This window comes from Dipodomys merriami, unplaced genomic scaffold, assembly GCF_024711535.1.
Source record: "Dipodomys merriami isolate MVZ:Mamm:240054 unplaced genomic scaffold, mDipMer1.0.p SCAF_1433, whole genome shotgun sequence".
NCBI classification, from domain to species: Eukaryota; Metazoa; Chordata; class Mammalia; order Rodentia; family Heteromyidae; genus Dipodomys; species Dipodomys merriami.
Window position 1 is genome coordinate 68,594 of NW_027202753.1, and position 6,526 is coordinate 75,119.

The following is a 6,526-nucleotide window of genomic DNA, read 5'->3' on the forward strand; positions in this document are numbered from 1 at the left end:
TACTTTACTTACTCAAGGGTCTCCCATCTGAGGGTCAGTGTTCAAGGCCAGCCAAGGCAGGGGAGTCCATGAACTACTGTAATTAGCTAACTACAGTTTTTTTTTAAAGCTTCACATTGTGCTGTGGCTCGCATATTAGAGGGCTAGTATTAAAAATGTTCTGGGACGGGTCTGGGAAGGTGACACAGTGGGGGAGTGTTTGCCTTGCATGCATGAGGCTCTGGGTTTAATTCCTAAACAACACATGAGCAGGAAAAGCCAGAAGTGGCACAGTAGCACAAGTGGTACGGCTCTAGCTTCAAGCTGAAGAGCTGAGGGACAGCGCCCATGACAGACAAAAAAAAAAAAAAAAAAAAAGAACTGGGACAATTCCTAGGCTCTGATTTATAGCTCAAAGCCCAGCATACATATGGAAATAAAAAGAAATTTAAAAATGTATAAGAAAATGCAAGTAAATTTTCAAAATGAGTCATGAGTTTTTGGGTTTTGTGTGTAATACTCTTTTTTTGATCAGTTGTAGGGCTTGAACTCTGGGCCTGAGCTCTGTCCCTCAGAACTTCAGTTCAAGGCTAGTGCTCTACCACTTAAGCTACAGTGCCACTTCATTTTGTGTGTAATCCTAAATACTAAGATTAAATCTCAGGGCTATGGTCTCTCATCTTCAAATCACCAGCAAAACAAATAAACAAGAAAACAGTAGTGAATCCGTGATAGAGTTGTAAAGCACCAGGCTGAGTGAGAAAGCTATGAAACAGTGCCCTGGCTCAGAGATCCAGCCTCAGGATCACAAAAATGTAAATAAGAAGAGAACCTGGGGCTGGTGACTCATGCCTGTAATTCTCCAGGAGGCAGAAATATGGGTATCCATTGTAAAGGCCAATTCTAGCAGGAAAGTCCAGAAGACAGTTACTTGTGGGCCATCCTGGGGCTAGAACTGTAGTACTCCCAGATTTTTGGCAGTTAATTGGAGGTAAGGATCTTAGACTTTCCTGCTCAGCCTGGCTTTGAACCATGATGGTCAGATTTCAGCCTCCTGAAACAGGCCAGGCCTTGCATGAGTTCTGGCTCCAGCACTAGCATACTCACAAAAAAATGAAATGAATAGATGCAAAGAAGACTAGATGAGAAAGAAGAACCAATAACTGAGGCTGCAATGAGCCAATCAGCCCAACACTGGTGGCTCATAATTGTAATTCTGTTTACTCAAGAGGCTAAAATGTGTGGATAATATTTAAAGGCCAGAACAAGTAGGAAAGTCCATAAGACTTGTCTGTGTGTAAGTATGTCTGTGTGTGAGTCCTGTTGCTTGAACTTGTACTGTTTTGCACAAAGCTCTACTAATCTCAGCTTTTTAGTGGTTATAATTGGAGATATCATGTGCTTTCTTGCCCAGGCTGGCACCAGCTTTGATTCTCAGATTTCAGCCTCGTAAATCTGGTCTGGCTCTACATTATATTCATTTCTAATTAAACACCAAAGCAGAAAAAAAATCCTGGAGTTTAGCTGTGGTTCAACTGGCAGAGCTGGGAAAATTTCTGGGACAGCACCCAGACCCTGAGTTCAAGCTGGAGGACAAACACAGAAGAAATAAAAAGAGAATAGAAGTACCAAAGGAAGAGTCAGTGACAGAGGTTGAAATGAATCAAACATTGGTTTCTCTCACATGTTGTACAAGGTACTCAGGAGGGCAGGAGGGTCCATGAGACTCATATAACTAATTTCCCACAAAAAATAAGATACAATTTGTACTTTGGCTCATTCAGTTGAGTGCTAGTCTCAAATATAAACTTTGGGACAAAACCTAGGCCCTGAGTTGAAGTCCTAGACATACACTGCAAAACAAACAAAAAAAATACCCTCACAAATTAAAAAATGATGGGAAAAAGAAAACTAAGGTTTAAAATGAGCCATGGTTTTTGGTTCATGTGTGTATTCCTATCCATTCTAGGTTCAAAGCTAGGAAGGAAAGTACATGAAACTGTTAACCCCAACTACCCAGCCAAAAGCTGGAAGTGTAGATATGACTGTAGATGTAAAGCACTGTATTTGGTGCTAAAGCTAATTAAAAAAACTGCTGACCCAGAGTTCAATTCTTAGTGCTAAAAAATTTTAGGAGAAATGAAGAAAGGCCAATTTTAAATTTAAATATAAGCCTGGTGTTTGTTGATCATGGCTGTAGTTGATCCCTGGCTACAAAAATCTTAAGCAAAGTCCAGGAGACTTATGTGTGTGTATGTGGGAATGTGTGTGTGTGTGTGTGTGTGTGTGTGTGTGTGTGTGTGTGTGTGTGTGTGTGTGTTACTATGTGTGATGTGTGTGTTTCTGTAGTGTCCTTTGCCTAATGCCCTAGCACTCTCAGCTTTTGGGTGGTGAATTGGAGATAAGAGGGTCATGGACTTTCCTGCCCAGGCTAGCTTTGAAACATGGTCCTCAGATTTCAGCTACCTTATTTAGCTGGAAGTTGAGCTGTAACTTTAGTGGCAAACAGGGCAAATATTTTCTGAAACTGCATGCAGACCCTGAGTTCAAGCCACAGGACATGCACAGAAGAAATAAAGAAGAGTAGAAGTAACCAATGAAGAGCAAGTGACAAAGGCTTAAATCAATAAAGCATCCGTGGCTCATACATGTTTTACTACCTATTCAAGAGCCTGAAATTTGAGGATGATGGTTCATGGCCAACCTAGGCAGGAGAGTCCATGACTCTTGTCTCTAATTAATCAACCCCCCCAAAAAGTGCCAAAAAGTTATGATGTTTCTCATGTAATAGAGGATATCCTTGGATACAAATTTCTAGAGAAAATTCGTAGACCCCCAATTCGTAGACCCAGGAACAGCACAAACATGCAAAAAATAAAAAGTAAACAAAAGAAGGAAGTGGCAAGCATATATTAAAGTTTTAAAATGAGACAAGGGTTGTTGGTCCTGAGTATAATCCTAACTACACAAGAGCCTGACATCTGAGGATTGTGGTATCAAGTCAGCCTGAGTAGGAACGTGCTTGAGATGCTTATCCCAGCTACCTAGCACAAAGCCCTAAGCTGGAGCTGAGGTGGTAAAGCAACAGCCTTCAGTTAAAAAGCTAAGAAACAGTCCCCAGAACCAGAGTTCAATCTGCAGGGCCACTAAAAATTACAAATAACAAACAATCAATACAAAGGAGAGTGGAAAATGAGAGACTGAAATCTGAGGATCCACATTTCAAAGTTAATGCATGCAAGAAAATCCATGAGACATCCTATGTATGTGTGCATCTGTGTGCCATCTTACAGCTTGTGTGTGCCTTCTTGAACGTGTGCTGGTTTGTTCAAGGACAGAGCTCTACCACTCCAAGATTTTCAGTGGTTAATTGGAGGTCATGGTCTCATGGACTTTCCTTCTCAGCCTGGCTTGATTCGTGGTAGACTTTCCTCAGACTCTTATCTCCAATTGTCAAAAAGAAAAAAACAAAAAGCCAGGGAATTGAGTTATGGCTCAAGTGGCAAAATTGGGCAATCCGTTTCTGGGACAGCAACCAGGCCCTGAGTTCAAGCCCCAGGACAATCACAGAAGGATTAAAGAAAGAGAGGCTAGAAGTGCAGAAGGAAGATCCAATGACAGAGGTTTAAATAAATCAAGCATTGGTAGCTCACCGATTTTCTATCAGCTACTCAGGAGGATGAAATCTGAGTATCACCATTTTTTGAAGGCCAGCCCAGGTAGGAGAATCCATGAGACCCTTATGTCTCATTTGTCACCGAAAATATGACACTAGCTGTGCTCTGGTTCATGTAGTATATTCCTAGTCTTAAACAGAAAACTCTGGTACAGCACACAGGCCCTGGTGTTGAGGTCCCAGCACAAAAATATACAAAGACAAAGAAAAAAGAGCACAAATTATTAAAGATGAGAGAAAGAGAAAATTAACATGTCAAAATGAGCCATGGGTTGTTGGTTTATTTGTGTATTCCCAGCTACTGAGAAAATTGAAATATGAGGATCACAACTCAAAGCCAGCCTGGGTAGGAAAGTGATTGAAATTCTTATCTTCAACTACCCAGCTAAAGCTGGAAATTAAGGTGTGACAGTAGTTGTAAAGTACTGAAATTTGGCGAAAACCTGGGAAACAGATTCCTGGTGCATAATTCAGCTCAAAGTCGACCAAAAACAAAACTGAAAGAAGAGAAGAAATGACCATATGATATTTAAAAATAAGCCTGGCGCTGGTGATTCATGCTTATAATTTTAGCTTTCAGGAGGCTGAAGTTTGAGGATAGTATTTAAATTCCAGTCCAAACAGGAAAGGCCATGGGTCTTTTTTTCTGTGTGTGCCAACCTAGGACTTGAATTTGTGTAAGAGGTCTACCACTACCAGCATCTTGGTAGTTGATGAAAAGAATCTCATGAACTTTCCTTCTCAGGCTGGCTTCAAACTATGATACTCAGATTTCAGCCTCCTGACTCTTGCTGGGCATTACATGAGACTCATCTCCAAATGGAAGAAAAATGAAACCTGGCTATTGAGGTGTGGCTCCAATGGCAGAAATGAGAAAATAATTTCTGAAACAGCACCCAGACCTTGATATTAACTTCAGGGGCAACACACATACAAAGAATGAAAAAAATGTGGAGGAGGGTGGGAGAAGAAAGAGCCAATTCCAGAGTTTAAAATGAACCAAGCATAGGTGGCACACACCTGTGATGGTAGCTACTCAGGAGTCTCAAATCTGAAGCTTACAGTTGAAAGCGAGCCCAGATAGGAGAATTCATATACTCAACTCTAAGTAGCTACTTAAAACCAAGCAACATCAAAAAATAGCCAAAGTTGTGCGGTGGCTCATGACTTAATTTGCTAATCTTGAGTAAACACCTCGGGGATAGCACCGGGGCTGATTTGTAGACCCAGGACTAGCATACACAAGGAAATAAAAATACAAATAAAAAGGTGTAAGAATGGCAGGAAATATGGTTTAGTGATAGAGTGCTTGCCTAGCATGTTTGATTTCCTGGGTCTGTTTCCTCAGTACCACACAAATAGGAAAGGCTGGAAGTGGCACTGTGGCTCAAGTAATAGAGTCCTCACCTTCAGTAAAAGAAGCTCAGGAACAGAGCCCAAGCCCTGATTTCAAGCCTCAAGGCTAGGGAAAAAAAGATGTGAGAAAATCCAATTAAAGTTTCAAAATTATCCATGAATTTTTGGTTAATGTATTTAATCCTAGTGATTCAGAAGGCTAAAATCTAAAGGTTGTTGTTCGTAGCTAACCTAGGCAGGGAATTGCCTAAGTCTCCAACTAATCAGCAAGAAAAGCCAGAAATGAGGATGTCTTTGTAGTTGGAAAGCACCAGCCCTGAGGAAAAACCTATGAAAGTGCCCTGGCTCAGAGATCCAGCCTCAGGATCACAGTAAGAGAATTAAATGATTGGAAGTACAGAACCTTGGACTGTTGGCTTATGTCTGTAATTCTACAAATGCAGGAGGCTGAAATAAAAGATCCAGTGTAAAGGCAAACCCAGTCAAGAAATTCCAGGAAACCATGGGACCTATGTTTCTTTGGGCCTGGCTTACCACTGAATATATTTTTTTCCAAGTCTTTCCATTTCCTAACAAATGAGGCAATGTCATTCTTTTTGATGGAGGCATAGAATTCAATTGTGTACTGAGTCAAGCAGAAAAGGTCAGATAAGGTGATGTTAGGGAAATGAACCCTAAGATATGTATTCAAAAGTTTTTTTTCTTTCATGCGATTGGTTCTAACACATTTATAAGATTATTTCTTTGTTGCTTTATATGTCCCTACCCCACAGTATAACCCTTGCTTTCACTGTGTATTTGATGTTGGTATAATTTGTGGAGGGGAAGGGGAAAACAAATCGTTTAAACAGGGATACAGGTGGACGCATTACAACCATGAGATGTACAAGTCGTTATGTCAAAAACGAACTTTACAACTTTGGTGCGTGGGGGGGAGGGGGAGCGGGGAGGATTGGGTGGGGGGCAGGGGGAGGATGGGAAGGGATGGGAAGGGGAAACAAAGGAGGAGGCTACAATTCTTGATAAGAAATATACTCATAATCTTTCTCATGTAATTGTAACCCCTCTGTACAGTATTTTCACAATAAAAAAAGGAAAATAAAAAAGACATTCCAGGAGACTGTTTTGTGTGTGGTAGCCACACTGGAGATAAGATTTTTTTGATTGAATGGAAGTAAGAGTTTCATGGACTTTCTTGCTCAGGCTGCTTTCAAACTATGATGGGCAGATTTCAGCCTCATGTATCAGACCAGGCCTTCCATGAGTTCAAGCTCCAGGACCAACAAACACAAAAATAATGAAACAAATGAAAAGAAGGGTAGAAGAAGAGAAGAAAGAGGCAATATCAGAGGTTTCAATGAACCAATCATTGGTGGTTCATATCTGTGATTCTTGCTACTCAGGCTGAAATTTGAGGATAATGTTTAAAGCTCAGCTCAGTTATACGAGTTCATAAGATCTCTCTCTCTCTCTCTCTCTCTCTCTCTCTCTCTCTCTCTCTCTATCTATCTATCT